This window comes from Pinus tabuliformis, chromosome 9, assembly GCF_031772625.1.
Source record: "Pinus tabuliformis cultivar Carrire ecotype Pingquan chromosome 9, CPIR1, whole genome shotgun sequence".
Taxonomy (NCBI): Eukaryota; Viridiplantae; Streptophyta; class Pinopsida; order Pinales; family Pinaceae; genus Pinus; species Pinus tabuliformis.
The window spans coordinates 1,496,971,932-1,496,990,522 of NC_142307.1; positions in this window are offsets into that span (position 1 = coordinate 1,496,971,932).

Sequence of the window (18,591 nt, forward strand, 5' to 3'; positions counted from 1 at the left end):
TAATTCCTGTGTATCAATTTAAGTTGAATGGTTCTGGGTTTAAAGGCTTAAGGCCTCAAATAAACACTTCCGATAGGTTTGTGGCCCATAACGCACAGGCCTCAGGAATGAAATTGAAAAAGAAAGGGGAAATTGGTATACCCCAAAATCTCCTTTCATCATTTGGTATTAGAGCAGGGAAATATTTCCTGCGAGAAGAAGGAAGAGTGAAAGCAAAATGAGAAGAGGTACAGTTGTTGAAGTATGGTGAGTTTATGGTATTTACTATTGTGCAGATAGCAGCAGTGGAAGGTGAGAATACTTGCAACAACATAGAGAAAGAAGTGCTCAATTGGTTCCATAGGAGAGAACCAGAAGGATGCCAAAAGACTAAAGCTCAGAGGAGAAAGCTTGGCAATGTATCATGTAACAGAGAAGACTATTACTGTAGAGGTTGGTTGCATCTCACAAAAGATCATGAAGGCAGTTCCATTGAGAAGTGGGTAGAATTTCTAACGATAAGGAGAAGCATATGACTAGGAGGTCATAAATTTTTGTGCCTCAGGATTCTGATGCAGGAGCATCCGACACTTTTAATTAAACAAGGAATCCAAAGTGGAGCAAGGAAGATGTGGACCATCGGAGCAAAACAGGGGACAAATTTCTGTTAAAATAAAGCTAGTTTGATGGACTTAATTAAATGTAATCTGCCATATGTATGCATATAGAGAGATTAGTTGAGAGATTTGAGGAAAGGATGTGATCAGATCCTTCACAGTGATCCGATCCAATGTTCCCTTATATATATATATATATATATATATATATATATATATATATATATATATATATATATATATATATATATATATATATATATATATATATATATATATATATATATATATATATATATATATATATATATGATGAACCTGCGTGTTCAATAGAGAGACACAAGAGAGAGTGTGACAAATAGAATTTGTGTAAACCAGAGTGGTCAAAATGTAATCGAAGGGAGCTTGTTCCTAAGGTTGAAATGCCTTAGCTTGTAATCATTCTCTATAATATAAAAGTGTGTTCAATGTTGAATTTGTGTGTATGTGTGTTGTTTCATAGATAATATGAATGTGTTAATGTTGCGGTTTTGATTGACCATCGATCACTATAGGATCGATGGTGATCCAAAGATATCGAGTGATTGTTATATATGTGGAGTTATCATGTGTGTAAAACAGAGTATGGCAGGAACCCTCGATGAGGCATAAATCCATCAAAAGCAAGCGAAATCAAGTTAAGGAGGAAACAAATGGAGAATGCATAAGATTCGTTGGATCTCATAGATCGACGGTCATCGCATGGTGAAAGAGCGCGGAAGATAACCACCGAATAGGTGGTTTCTCGAGACAAAGTGGTATTTCGGGTGGACAAAAAGTTGTAAGCTGTATTGAAGGGTAGTCACCTGATCCCACTAACCGTTCGACATGTAGCACAAGAGTGGAGAGAGAAAACCGCTTTATCGGGTGAGTATTCTCCATGCTTATGTCTCACTCGAAATCATTTTGGATCGTCAGATCAAGCGGATCTAGATCAACGGTCACAAAGTGTCGTGCAAGTTGATTTATCGGGAAAAGGCATCAGCCGTTGATCTGATGGAAGGAGATCAATGGTGGAGATCGAGTGGATTGGTTGGTGATCAGGCTAAGTGACAACCATCGGATCGAGCGCCAGATCGATGGTCACGATTTAAATGCTAATCGCAGAGGTGAAGGTCCGATCGGAGATTGGAGAAAAGAAGGAGCAGCACAACGGAAAGGCGATGGACCGAGAGATGGACTCGATGATTTATGAATGTGGGTTCATTCTTTTTGAGATTCGGCTTATGGATTTGAAGAAGGTGTTTCCATGTTTCTCGTGTAATTCTTGTGTATCGATTAAGTTGAATGGTCTCAGGTTTGAAGGCTTAAGGCCTCAAATAAATGCTTCCAATAGGTTTGTTTCCCATAACCCACAGGCCTCAAGAACAAAATTTATAAAGGAAGGGGAAATTGATATACCCCAAAATGTCCTTTCATCAGAGGGGGAGGTGATCTGCATTTTATTTAAAAGGAGACTAAGCTCCAACTAATGAGGGATTCAAATCCATGAAAGAGAGGGATGCAAGGCGAAGATCAATATAGCGAAAATATTTTCACTTTTGTATTGTTGTTCTCTACAATCAACAACTTGAGAGAGGAATGATGATGAGATTTCTAGTAGAGTTTGAGAACTAAGTTTTGCACTATTGTAAACAACAACTCATGATTTGTTGGAGAAAATTGTACTAGACTTTTTAGATTTGTAATGTAATCTTTTTCCTCTTTACATTTCTATAGGAGTTTACAGTTCTTCTGTAGCTCTGTTTTTTCATATTGTCTTCTTCTTCTATGTCATCTGTTAGTGTAAATGTTAGATCTTGGAACTATCATCACTCTCTATTACTCTATGCTAAGTGTTGTAAATTTATCTTTACAAGGACATAATTGAATGTGAAACAATCAATGGGTTTATGGAGTTAAGTTTAAATAGCTAAATAGCTATCTATTATGCTGATGAAAAAATTATCTCATTTTATATTATGTTGAACTAAGTAACTATTTCTTTGGTTCAATATAAATCATATAATGAATCCATTTTGTAAGAGCGATTATGGATATTCATATGAGATGTTTGCAACAACTATAGGTTAGAACCTTTCATTATGCATCTACTTCAACAACTTATTAATCTTCAAACTATTTTGATGACAAATAAGCTTATATTAATCCCCTATTTAATCCCCTATCCAAATAATAGTCCCTTTCCCTTTCTTATTAAATATATATTCTCTTGATTAGGCGTAAGGATTTCCTTCTCCTATTCAAGATAGCTTTCCATTTCATTCACTTGAATTATGAAATAAAATCACATTTGTATTTCCATTTTCGTTTTGCATAAAAGTCCTCTTTCATAGAGGAAAAAAACCTTAGTTGTTTGATCGAGCCCGCAAATCGATCAATTCCCTGGATTTATATGAAACCTTCTTCTACATCACTCAAGATAAACCAAAAGGAATTGTGTAAATTTTTATATAAATTTGTATTAACGATCTTTAACATATTTTGACATTTTAGTAACATTTGACATTTTTGTTTTCTAAGATTCAATTTTATAATTGATTTTAATTAGAACTAATAGTATATACATTTTAAATTGATTAACATTCTATAGGATATATTATTTTAGAATTGTGACATAGTTATAGGTTTTTATAATAGGAGGAAATATCATAGATATATTATCATAGTACTATATCTAATGCTATGCAAGTTTTGTGTTAACGTAGTAGCCATATATATTAGAATAACAACATTCTTTTAAGATTAATATCTAATTTTATAAAATATTAGTATAGTGATATACCTTTACTATAATAGTATTATATTGTATTATAGTAATATTAGTAATATTATTATAATATAGTAATATATTTTCACTTAGTTTAGATTATTATAGAATAGTGATAACATAGTGTTATGCATTATAAATATTACACATTCCATTAGATTTAATATTAATGTATAGTTAGATATATGTATAGTATAGTTAGTTAGAATTATATGATATTTAGAGTGTTAATACATAGTTACATAGGTAATACTAATATAATATAATATTATATAACATATATTAGTATAACATATATTAGTATAGGTATCATATAGGATTCATATTAACATAGACTAGTTTCTAACACTACATTAGTATTAAGGTAGACCTAATATTTATGTAACATAATATCACATAGGATTAACATTTAGTGTTATCTTTACAAAGGAAAAGTAGGATTATGTTAGATTAACATTTAAATTAGGCTAGGTTAACTTTAGGTTAGTCATAGGTGATATGGTAACTCGACCCAATAGCTCTAGTCAGAACCACCATCCCAAATGGAAAAGGGTTTGATTCGAGACCATGACCCGATGGTCTCCTTGTTGTTGATGGAGGTCATTTTTTCCCATCAACAAATGGTGCTAGAATGAATTCCTTCCTCATGTAAGTGGCCATAGGTGGAAACTTAACTCATTTTTTTTACTAAAGGCTATTGTTTCTTTTGCTAACATGGATTGTGCTTGTAGCTCATGTTGACTGGCTAGAAGCATTGTTGAGAAGGTGGTTGATTCCATACCTAAAGTACATTTTGATGGTGAGAGTGTATCTTCTTGCATTTATCATATTTATTAATTTATTGAAAAATGATATTTTTTTTTGGAATTATTAATAATTATGAACTTTGCATACTTTTTCCTCTCACTTTTCATGGAAGCATTTAGGAATAGTTAAATGTATTACCATCCAAGTCAATTCATTCTTGGGAACACTTTATATAGTTATTTGTATTAGATCATCACAATTACAGTTATGAGGAATTGTGATTGGAATTTGAGAGCTTGACCATTCATGAAAATGAATCTGTTAGCAAATTTTCTGATAGATTTATGTTATTATGCTCCAAATTTCATCATTATCATCTATCAACTAAAGAAAATTTGATTGAAAATTTTACCTCTACTGTTCAAAAACATAATGAAATGACTAATAATGAACATAAAGAGGAAAGTTCATCAGATTAATTTTCTAAGCACACACCTGATTGTTTTCATTATGAATTGGATCACCAACCTTCATCACAAGTTTGCAATACTACTCATGTCAATCCTAAATCAGAAACTTGTTATGTAAAAGACTTGTTCGCAAAACCATTAGATGGCCCTCTTACCATTTTAAATAATCATGGGTTAACCAATTTTCTTGATTCATATGTATGTATAGCATATAACTATAAGGATCGTACTTATTTTCCTCTTTTGAATAATGATCAACATTTGATGTGGGAAAAGGATGGTTATTTTAAATTTTTGAGGAAAAATAACTCTAATTCTTTCAATCTCATCAAGGCTTCAGAACTAAGTTCTTATTGGATTCTTAAAGGTGATACTATGATCCTTTAGGTTGTACATATGACGATAGAATTTATCTAGAATTTGAGGATTCTTTTAGCATAAATTTTTCTAATTACAAATTTGTTTAGGCCTTTGTTTTCAGGAATTAATATGGATGATGGTTTTATAATTCTTCTAAATAATTTGGTATTTGTTTTAATACTTTTACCAATGTATGAAGTGTATATTTGTGCAGATAATGAGGAGTTTCGTTAGCTGCACTTGAAATATGACCATACCTAATTATAACTCCTCTATAGAATTGGAGTAAGAGTATATTTATCCTAGTTTAGTTTGATTTCTTTTATCTTTTAAAATAAAGTAGTTATGGTATCTTTATAAATAATAATGAGTCTTTACAATTGAAACAATTATCATCTTCCTTATTGTGGATTTCGCATCTGTGAAGTCCTATATTTGGTCATTATAATTAACAGAAAAAATCATATAATAATATGTTAACTCAAATATAAAGCTCATTTTATTTTATGTAATCATAATTGCACCATTATTAGTATTTATATTTTAAATAAGGGTTTAATTAATAAGGGGGCTTACAAGAAAAATTTTTTTTGAATCATGGCATAGAATATCATATCATATATTCTATTCCTATGTAATTTTTTTTTGTCTTGTGAAGAATCCTTATGACACATTGCTTAGTATTTAGATGAAATGATTTGACAATTTTCAACGTATCCAAATTTGGAGGAAAATGCTACCAGTATTTCCTATTTTTATATACCCTTCATGAGAGGATGTCAAAATTTGTCTGGTATATTTGTATTCATATTCTTTTAGGTATGTGTACATGTGTTGATCTTCATTTACCCTTAGTTTCAGCTCTTGTCTTCTCTTTTAGTTATATTTTATTTCTTATTTCTGTTTTTCTTCCTTTTGTGAGTCTTCATTAGCTTGATTTGAGGACTTGACTTTTCTAGCAAATTAAATTAGTCTTAGAATAAAGAATTTGTGAATAACAATCGTCATAATGCATTTATGGATTTTCCTTTTCCTCTTCCAAATTTTTCTTCCTATTTTATTTATACTCTTTTGAAACTAATTGTTAGTCTTATTCCTAAAAATTGATCTTTAAGACTTGCAAGTTTAGTTTTCAAGCAAGATTTGTGAAATAAAGAAAATTCCTACTAAAGCAATCAAATGCAAACTTTAAATCACAACTATGCTTTAGAATAAGAGCCTTATTGAAATATCTCTTACAAGATAAAGATCTAATAATCTTAACATAATCATCATTTATAGAATTTTATGTTAAGCCCTTCTTATTTCATCTTGTAAAATGTTTCCCATGGCTCATTTTCTTGATTGCTTTCTTTGTGATTTGTCAGTGTTTGATTTTATTTTAGACCTTTCAATTAGTATGATTTGATTTCATCTTTGATTTTTATTTCTAATAAAACTATAGGGAATATCTTATTGGTCCAATACTAAAAGTGATTCAATGGAATTTTCACTCTTATTTTCATGGGTTTTGATTTACCTTAAAGGTACATCTTCATTGAATATTGAGTTCACTCACATTAAATATTTTCTTTTGGTTAAACGTTTATCTTTTCTAAGTGAAAGGGTTCATTTTTTTAAGGAAAGGACTAGTTTGAATCTATATCAATGAATCCCACCCATCCCACCTCTTCACATAATAACCTCTTAACTTAGTTGTAGGGAAAGATAAGGGAGAGTTTTTTTTTAAATTATTATATCCATTTCCTTTAAAAAAATCCTGTACCATCCCACCCCTTCACCCAAATTCATAAACATAACTCACAAATATATTTATCAAAAGGGTGACATAAATGGGGAAGAAAACATGGGAAGTGAAAGCAAACCCGCCAGGGTACTGAACAACCTTGTTGGCAGGGGGGCTATGCTTGTGCGGTACAAAGACAACTTCATCGAAGTACTAAACAAGCCCATTGGCAATGAAGCAATGTTGAATAAACGAAACTATTTATATTAATGGATGGATATTTTCTCTAAAGTCCGTACTTGTAATTATTTTATCACACATGTATGGTGAACCTAAAATTTAAAATTTTCCTAAAAACAGATGGGATTCATGGTTTTAGACTTAAGTTTGTGTTGATTACTTATATTCTCAAAACCTATAACACTTAATCCCTTAATGTGGTACCCATGGGAAATGTTTTAATGTTTGAGGGCTTGATGGAATTCATCAGTTCATCCTTTTGATCAACTTAAACCTATTGCTCTTTTAAACCAGAGACAACTGCCTCTTCCCGTTAGTTGCCATTATTGTGACCACAATCCCCCCATGTTTTTTTCTCACTAATCATGGGGACCCTTCATTTTTCATTTTGAGGAACTCCCTTCCTTCCTTGCATGTTAGGGGATGGCGATTCCTTTAATTGGCTCCTGATATTTTTGTACATCCTTTATTATGGCTAATATAATATCCCTTTTGGTTGTTGAATTCTTAGCACCTCTTTGATATCTTTTTCTTTCCTGACGACATTCTCTTGATTTTCACGAGAAGGTGATGTGGCACCTTTGGTTGCCACATCACCTCACATTTCACATTATGTCTCAGTGGTTATTTGTCTTCTCTTCTTGGTTTGACACCTACATCTCAAAAGGGATTGTGATGAAATGATGTGATACCCTCAGTTGCCACATCACCTCGCATTACACATTGGGCTTCACATGTTATTTACCTCCTTCACTTCACTTGGTGAACATCTGCAATAATAAAGGGACGAATCATTAATACAATGTGGTAATGGCATGAAAAAATATATTTTTATTATAACACACACACACACACATATATATGTATATATGAATATGTAAATAAAATTACATATATTTAGAACTAAAATAGTTATAGTTTAAATATTCGTAAATATATTCATTACAATATATTATTATATGGTATTGTGAATATTTTATTATACATATATTGTATTAATGTTTTGTGTAAAATAAAATAAAGTAAAAAATATATATCTTTTATAATGTAAAACATAAATCTCGATTCACTAACACCTTGGGACACCTCGCAATCACAAGAAGAGCGCTATCACACCACAAAATGTGTTTATTAACCAAGACACCAACTTATTACTTATTATACAGTACAATGAAGAAACTATATAATCATTTAACATTTTCTTGATGTGATGCATGTGGGATATCTCTTATAGGCGAAAAAATATTAAAAAATAAAAAGTTTTTGTTTTACTACAATGCGCACACAACAGATGATCTCCATCTTTGGAGGAGGCCCCCAAGATCTAAAAAAATGAAATTCCAGGAAAAAAGTGGAGAACACTCAGTAAACAAAACCACAAAGAAACTCTTTTACTAAAATAGAGAATAACTGTAAAAGCTACATTGTGGTGGAAAATATCTCCTTTTACAAAATGCGACTTATTACTTATAACCTTTTTTGGTTGCAATACCATAGGTCAATTACATGGGTAAATACCATGGGTCGATATCACAATACCATGGGAAAATACCATGGTTGAATGAATACCATGGGTGGATACCACTTACAATACCATGGGTAAATTCCATGGGTGGATGCTATTTTCCATTCAGATCATTCCTCCCTTGTTAAGAAGAAATGGTCCCCAAAGTTCCCTCCTACGAAGCCTTTGTTGAATATGAAGAGCCACTAAAGAGAAGGGCTTTGTATGGTTAACCCATAACTATGATGAAGGAAGATCTGAGGATAGAGATATCCTGCAATGCTTGTGACCAACTGTGATACTAACAGTGTGCAGCCTAGCAAATGGACTTCGATGAAGTGTGGGTTTTTGGATGACCCATAACCATGATAAACAAAGATTTGAGGATAGAGACACCTTATAATGATTGTGACCAACTCTGATACTAATAGTTTGTGGCCTAGAAAATGGACTTCGATGTTAAGGAGTTTGTATGGTTGACCCATAACAGTGATGCTGACTGTTGATGAAGTATCATGTGCCTACATAGCCTGGAGTGGGAGGGAACATCTCTAAAGAACCCAAGCTGGATTCTTCTATTCTGAAATTGGTGAATGTGAAGCAGGTGCCTACTAAAGCGGGGTGGGAGGGCACGTCTCGAAAGGGAACCCACTCTGAATGTTGCTCCAGATTTAAAATGGGCATAAACCAGTCAATATAACTCAGAATCTTTATCATAGCCTATGTTTGGAAACATAATGACTATTCGACATCTTCCCATGTGATTGAAATCCCTATATGGACACTCTGGAAACTTAGATTCACGCAGCAACTGTCCCATCATCACAAAGGTTCTGAAAAAAACGTTGATTTTAAATTACAATATCTCCCTCATCTGAACATTGATTCAACTGATTTTTTTTTGAATTTGAGTATTTTTTCACAAGGAATTCATATCTGATTTTTTTTTTTCAATATTTTGTCGCAAAATTTTTAGATCTGATCTACAAACCCTCCACCACAAAAAATACTGCAAATAGATAAAAATAAAATAAATTTTTTTCCCATTGTGGAGGTCGTAACACATGCATGAAGTTTGTTGAAGATTGCTACAAAAATTTGAAACTGAAACATGTGTTAAGCCCTCATTCCCATGGAAACATAACTTGAATCTGATACCATTGATCCAGATCTTGGGAGGAGGCCCCCAAGGTCCAAAATATTGAAATGACAGGAAAAAAGTGGAGAACACCCAATAAACAAAACCACGAAGAAAGTATTTTATTAAAATAGAGAATAACTGTAAAAGATACATTGTGGTGGAAAATCTCTCCTTTTACAAAATGCGACTTGTTATTTATAGCATTTTTTGGTTACAATACCACAAGTAAATTCCATCAGTGGGTAAATACCATGGGTGAATGAATACCATGGGTCGATGTCACAATATCATGGGAAAATACCATGGGTGAATGAATATCATGGGTGGATGCCACTTACAATACCATGGGTAAATTCCATGGGTGGATACCACTTACAATACCATGGGTAAATTGCATGGGTGGATGCCATTTTCCATTGGGATCATCTCCTTTTACAAAATGTGACTTGTTACTTATAGCTGTTTTTGGTTACAATACTATAGGTAAATTCCATGGGTGGGTAAATACAATGGGTGAATGAATACTATGGGTCGATGTCACAATACGATGGGAAAATACCATGGGTGAATGAATATCATGAGTGGATTCCACTTACAATACCATGGGTAAATTCCATTGGTGGTGTTAGCCTCCTGCTGCAGTAGGTTAATCATCTTTCTTGATCGACATTTTTACATGCCAAATATGTCGTACAATGCATGCCGCAATGCTCCATATTTGCTACAGACGGCCAAAGAACTGTCCATGAAAGTGTGCTAGTCTAAATGCCATTGATGTGTTTCAATTTTTGGTAAGCAATTCAATTTTGGTTTGAGGCAGTTTTTCAGTTGGAGGACTTCAAGCGAGGCATGTCTAACTCCCCCCTTCTTCCTTTTTTCCCCAAGTCACTCACTAACTTCCCCTAAAGAGGTCAAGATCTGCTTGATACCTCTTAGTTTCATCATTCTCCATATCATTTGCCTTGGTGAAGATCTGCTTCACTCAAGGAATGCTCACACTTCTTCTATCAGTCATTTTCCCCCATTGATAGCCTAAGACATCATTCTTAGTGCTTTTTCTCATCATTGTCATATTAACTATTAACTTTACTATGTAGCTCCCTATTTATTTCCCCTTCCCCTACTTAAACTATGTATATTACTCCCCTATATACTTATCCCCTCCCCCTGGTTGAAAGATAACCATATATATCTTTGGGAATTACTAAGTTCATCTGAAACTTAGTAAGAACCCTCATTTTCCTCCCAAACCATCTCCCAAATGCATAAGGACTCATTCCTTTGCATAGTTTCCCTCCACATGTATAAAAATCATCCTTTTGGCCTTGTTTTACCTTCTTAAGGCATAAATTCCTCCTTTTCGGGCCATCGGACCCCTTCCGATGGCTTATAAACCATTCAAAAAGCATAAAGAAGACCCCTTCGAATGCAATAACCTTGCCTTTTTTCATAATAAATTGCTCCGATGAGAAAGAAGTCTTTTTCGTCCCCCTCCAATGCGATATTGCAGTCGAGAGGGGGCAGCGATCAATGTTGACCCATATATATGCCCCCATCATATTTCCCTTTGTATATATATATCTCCGCATTTTTGAAAAAAAGCCCGCTTTATCGTGTTAAACTAAGTTTTTCATAAAACTTAGTTATAACGTAAACCCCGCTTTATCGCATATCACATCGCATTATACATAGAAAGCCCCGCCCCCGGGTTTCCCCGATTGCGATATAGCGATTTAATCGCAGCCATCCATCAGGGCCCCAGATCAACGGCCCGCATTTAATCGCATCGCTCCCATGTATCGCTCCGAATGGCCGGAGCCGAAAGATTATAAAGGGCAGTTTAAAGGGATTTCGGGTCCGCATATCAATTTTGTTAAAATCCGCCGATATGAAATCGCCGACGGACTGAACCCGATCTCCATAAAAAAAGAGCATATAAATTTTCGGGTCCGAAAGGAGCCCGTTGCACAGTGAATGGGAAGGCTCCCGATATGGCGGAGCCGAAATAAATTAAAGCACAGTTTTGAAGGGTTTTCGGGTCTGAAGACCCATGTCCATTGTAAAAGCGCCGATTTGGGTTCCTCCGATGGGCTGGACCCGAAACAAAATAAAGAGGGCCTCAAAGCATTTCGGGTCCGCGCATTTCGGCGATTCTATTTGAGCCGCCCCCCCGGTCCGCCCCGATGCGATTTAGCGATAGCCGTTGGATCGGCCCGCGCCGGATCCAACGGCCAGGATTTAATATTTTGCACAGTGTCCGCCCAGCTCCAATTTTTCAATAAAATTCATGTTTTTGGGCATTTCGCCTGTTTATAATCAAAAGGGCCATTTTTTAATGTTTTGTGTGCTGTGCCCGCGCCCGCCCATGGTTTGAAGGAAAGGATGGTTCCCGGGGCATTTTTGGAATCGCTCGTTGCCCAGAGCGTGCCCAGTACAGAGATTTTTCCTCGGCATGCCTTCAGAGCCCTGTTTCACCACTAGTTTTGCAAATTTATCATTTTAAGGGCATTATTTTGATCGGCCATGCGCCGATAGCATCCCAAAGGCCACGGAAAGCACTTGCAGCAGTTATTTTGCATTCAAAGAGCAGAAAGGGGCGATTGGACAGCTAAAGTGTATCAGCAGTGATAAAGAGTCCCGATTCAGCGAAAGAGTATCAGTTCGACCGAGAAATTAAAGTGTATCAGTGAAAGACATAAAGCCAAAGCAGCTGAACATTAAAGAGCCTCGATCCAAGCCAAAGAGTATCAGTGGAGCAGTAAAAGCCATTAAGGCTCACCAGAACAGATTAATGAGCATTAAAGCCACTCAGCTGCAGTAGAACCGCCTAAAGAGGTAGTTCAAGTGAACCAAGCCCAGTTATTGCTAGAACAGTGTATAAAGACACCTGAGGGCAGTGCTGCAAGTTCCCAAGGCGCAGTTATGGCAAATTGCCAGCGCAGAGCTCCAAAGGGCCATGTTTATTCATTCTTATGGCTGTTGTCCCTGCGCAGTTGGTAGATAGGCATTCTTTCATTTATTTGCAATAAATGTTAGGTTAGAAGCATTGAGTTCTCCAGATCTGCTATCAGATCTGCTGTTGTAGATATTTTGTAGATATTTTCTCTATTTATACCACCCTCTGGATAGTGTAAAAGGTTGGTTGGTTGTATTTCTCATTCCAGACTTGTGCTATAAGCTTAAGAACTTCTGTAATCAAAGATTGCTGGAATATTTGCATCTGAATTGGCTGGTTGTGCTTTCAATGGCTGAAGAGCTTGATATGGAATTCTCATGCTTGCTCATGGTCCAATAAGTCTTTCCTCCCTCTGTTGTCAGCTTATATGTATTTGTATCATCTATATATCATAATCTAAGTTGCAGGAAGAAGGAATAGTTCAGAAATGGTTTTCATACCCTCTGTGCTCAATTCTTGTAACTTTTCTATGTTTTCCTCCGAATTAGTGATGAATATGCATACTTAATTGATCATGTTTAAGCTATTTCCTTCACATATGAATGCTGTTTAGGAATCCTTCATTGCTCCTATATAGTCTTCATCCACTTTCCCTCTTTGGTTGGATGAGAGATCCTTAATTTCCTCTCATCCCCTAACCTCCATTTCATCCTTGTTCCAGCATTTAATCATTGTGCCACGTGTAGCTATCCTACTCCATATTCCCCTCTTCTGCCAAGGAAAACACACCCTTCAGTTCACATTCATTGACTCCATGCCCAATGGTTTGAACTTCTTACACTTTGCATGCCAACTCTGCTTGCATAGATCAACCATCCCACCAAACTCAAACAAAACCCATGTGCATCATATCTAGCCTAAAATCATCCCTTAAACAAAGCTAAATCCTAAAGAGAGAGCCCTCTCTGACTGCAGGTAGGCTAGGACCTGCAGTCCAAAGATTGGTTTGTGGTTACCTCAGCCGTATTCCCTTAGGAGTCAAAGGGAACAACCTGAGTGATAACAGGTGGATGCCATTTTCCATTCGGATTAACAAAACCAATAACACAAATGCCGACTAACATTCCATAAAAAGTGACTAACTATCATGGGATATACCAAAATCCTCGATAAAGATTTAATAGTCACACCTATTGAAGTTCTACACGATAAATATGGGATTATTCATTTGATTTGTGATCAAATGGCATGATTGGTCTTAGTGATATTTATCCATAAAACTAAAATCATGTTTTTTCCTTTACCATGCACGATTATCAATTGCAAATTTCCTCGGTTTTGTGATTAATTGTGTGTTATTTTTGCAAGGGTGTCGTGGCTCTGATGTATGTTTGGTGGCAAGCTACGAATAAAAAACAAAACATGTGTCCCAATGTAAACAACATATAGTGAATATAATTACATTAATTGAAAGGTGTATTTGACAAATTTATATAGCAATTTCGATCCCAAAATCCACTCTGAGTCATATGAATGCAAGATTCCTAAACAAGTTTGATTAATGATAATGCCTCCATGGAAAATAATTATAGAACCAATTTTCCATAGTCTCCAAGAATCACATGATGAAATTCAAATATTCTCATATTAGGGTGGTGAAATGATGAGGAGATGCCAAAATACACACTCCAGATCTCACTATACCCCGGATCCACTTTAAAGAGTCCTCATAATTTTTTGGTTATGCGTTGCAATTTTATTTTTTTTACATATTATCAAATTGATCACTGGTTTTCTTCTTGATTGCAAGAAATGCGATTCTTTGTCAAAGGAGTATGTATAGCATGAAATCGGCCTCATCACTTATGAAGAAAGAGGGTTGAGTGCAGTATATCTCAACGGTTGCGATCAAAGTTTCTTACCAGAACGAGATGTGTCATAAAGGATTATGAAATTTCTTTGGATAGTGGCATGGACAATGCAGATGGGAAAATTGTCAAACTGGTGGAGGGAGAAGAATAGGAATAATCCACCATATGGTCCCAAAATGGGAGATGTCAACATTGAATCCTTCAATCAATGATGAACAAAAAGAAAATATTCATTAGCTAGAAAAAGAACCATCGATTTTCAAGTGAAAAGGAATGTTAATGATGATATAACTAAAATCCCAATTTGCCAATTTCTATTGTTTTGTTGCTCAAATTTTATACGATTTTACAGTTCTTTTGCAGTTTTTTTTTGACATATTGTCTTCATTATTTTTTTGACATCTGTTAATGTAAATGTTGGATCTTGGCACTACAGTCATGTTCATTCACTTTCATTATAAAATAAAATCGCATCTACATTTTCATTTTCGTTTTTCATGAAATTCCTATTTCGTATAGGGAAAACACCTTAGTGGTTTGATCAAGCTCGCAAATCGATAAATTCCCATGATTGATCTAAAACCTCTTTCTAAACCATTCAAGATCAATCAAAAGGAATTATGTAATTTTGTATATAGATTTGTATTAACGATCTTTAACAAATGTATTTTGATGTGATTATCACCAAAAACCTATCTCAAAAAATTTGATATGGATCACAGAAGCCTGAATTCAATGATATTTAATTGACATTTAACAACATGTGACATTTTTCTTTTGTAACATTCAATTGTATAATTCATTTTAATTAGAACTAATAGTATACATTTTTCTACATAGATTAACATTGTATAAAATATATTATTTTAGAATTGTGACATAGTTATATGTTAGTATAATAATAGGAAATATCATGGATATATTATCATAGTAATATATCTAATGCTATGGAGACTTTGCATTAACGTAGTAGCCATATATATTAGAATAACAACATTCTTGTAAGATTAATATCTAGATAATTATAAAATATTAGTATAGTGATATACATTTAGTATAAGAAGGTAGAAATAGTACTATATTATATTATGTTAATGTCAATAATAATATTATAGTATTCTATAGTAATATATTAGAGTACTATATAATAGTGATAGCATAGTGTTATGCATTATAAATATTACATATTTCATTAGATTTATCATTAATCCATAGTTAGATATATGTATAGTATAGTTAGTTAGAATTATATTATAGGTTATTTAGATTTATATGATATTGAGAGTGTTAATACATAGTTACATATAATATTAGGTAATACTAATATAATATTACATAACATATATTAGTATAGGTATAATATAGGATTTACATAAAGATAGACTAGTATCTAACACTACAATAGTGTTAGGGTAATACTAAGATTTCTGTAACATAATAACAAATAGGATTAACATTTAGTGTTATCTTGGCATAGGATAAGTAGGATTAGGTTAAAATAACACTTAGTTTAGGCTAGGTTAACCTTAGGCTAGTCTTAGTTGATAGCGTAACTGAACCAAATAAAAATCGAAAGGGAAAATGGTCTGATTTGGGGCCCTTAACAGGTGGTGTTCTTTTTATTTATCGAGGTCATTATTTCCCATCAACACCAGTTATGGGAAGTACCCAACAACATGTGACGGGGATATCAATCCATTTCCATCAATGGTTATCAATGTATGGTGGTATTTTCATCAATGATAAAGCATGAGATTGTCGGGCATAATGTTGTCATTAATGATGACCATTGCCATTGATGTTAAATGGGATTTTTAAGGAAGAAATAGTGTCATTCACGAATCCAAGGAAGTATCATGTTAGTACGTAAATCCAAAATGATTTGAATTTTATTATGTTTTTGTCAAATCCATGATTTTTGAATGAATCCATGGATGGCCTAGTTAGAGATTCCTCTCTAATTCATTTTTAATGGTATATCACATTTGGAAAATCTCCTCCTAGATGAGAAGTTATGATCCTTTGGAGTTCATATCTATAATGAGGATGAAAACACTAAATCTATTTGAAAATCACCAAATTCGTTGAAGACCACCCATGTTAAGGTAGATCTGAACATTGACAATTAACCAACAACTTTAGGCACATGAACTTGGACCCTATTTAACGTCGTTAAGTATCATGTACCTTGAAACTGATATGAAAATGGTTAAAAGCATATATGATGGATGATAAGAATAGATGAATGACATTTAACCCGCCGAGCAGACCAATGAAGCAATAAACATGGTAGACACCTAGTGGGTATGCAGGTGGCTAGATATGATTGGTCAAATGGTAGTGACACATGCTGGCTTGTGACAGGCTCAAAGATTGTGATGTGGTAGTGAAGGATAAATTAGCATGACATGTTAGCATGATGATGTTGGAAGGGTGATGTGGCATTATGGATGACTACCACGTGGCATCTATGGTCAGACATTTTGAGTGACCAATCAACTTGATTTCAAGTGTTAGACAAAACCTGTCACAAGATTCCATGTGGCATGATGAAATCATGATCACATTAGCAAAAATATTGCCATGAACACTAAGGATCAAGTCACATAGCCTAAAGGCCTAGGCCCAAAGGAACATGGTGTATGAAGTACAAGGTTGTTTAGTTACTTGTTGGTCATATGGGAAATCTCTAAAATATTCATTTAAATGTTGGCCCCAAGATTTCCCCCATGTATCCCTATTCACATTAAGAAACATATATATGTACATGCTGATAACTCCATTGTTATTCAACTTTGAAACAATGATTTTGATGGTTTTATAGACAAGTGAAGGAGTTTCATCTAAGGTTTTGTGGTTGATCTTTATTGAGGGAATACTTCATGGTTTATTAGTTGTTTTCACTGTGGTTTCGATGTAAATCATATTGTTGACAGGTCCATTTTGATGACACCCTTCTTGATAGCCATTTTGACTAACATGCCATATGTGGAAGTTTGTATATTGATTAGAGTGAGGAATGCGAGAAAAAAAAGTTGGCATATCATGTAGATTATATGTGGGAGGTCGGCAGTTCGAGCTATGATATATATATATATATATATATATATATATATATATATATATATATATATATATATATATATATATATATATATATATATATATATATATATATATATATATATATATAAGACAACTTTTCTTTTACACAGATATTGGTGCACCAATTTGTACATTTTCTCCAACACTTAGAATAAAATTCTTTAGAACCCGTAAAGGGTCATTTTGTATAATGTATCTGATTTTTGTTGTTTTCTTGAACAAGTAATTTTTATATAGTTTTATATGGTTTTTGTAATGATTTTGGAACCAAATTGAATTCTAGAAGAGAGGAGAGGATCATATTTTAGTGGTTATTTTTCCAGGGTTATGAAGAGTCACGGAGATGCAATTTTTATATTGTAAATCTATGTTTCTTTTTTTGGGTGTTATGAATAGGTTTCAAGCTTTTCGAGCAGGCATTGTATGAATGACAAAATCAAGATTAGGGAAAGATGTCATTGTACCAGTTTGGTGAACAGGTTTTTGTGATCAACAAGTTGATGACAAATTGGTGAACCAATCCTTATGTTGATTAATATATGATGATGTTGGATTGATAAACAAGTTATGACAACACTGTGATAACAATACCATGATAAATTTTTGAAGACCTATATTATTTGTGGTGCATGTAGATCAAGTTTGAGGTATTATGAAAAGTTTTCCACACCAGGTTGAAGAAGGAGGTGGGTTCCTAGTACCTACACTAATATTGGTGCTTGAATTTGTTTGAAGCCTACAACAAGTCAAAGATTCCATATTTTCAAGTTTAGTGCCTAAATTAGGTTGTAGCCTATTGCAAGTGAGTTATTGCACATTTTTGTGGTTGGTTCCTCATTCAAGTTGTAGCCTATTACAAGTTGGTTCTTGCACATATTTGGGATCAATTCCTCTAGAATGTTGGTTCTTGAAAATATATGTAAATGAATTGAAGAAGAGGACAAAATAATCATGTGGTTTTCTCTTGCAAGGGTTTCCACGTAGAATCTAGTGTTCTCATGTGTTGATGTGATGATGCTTTATTGAAGCATACGTATATTCCTTGTATGATGCAATTTATTTCCTCATGCTACAACATAGTAAACTATTGATGAAATATTTTGAAATAATGAATTTGTGATTACAC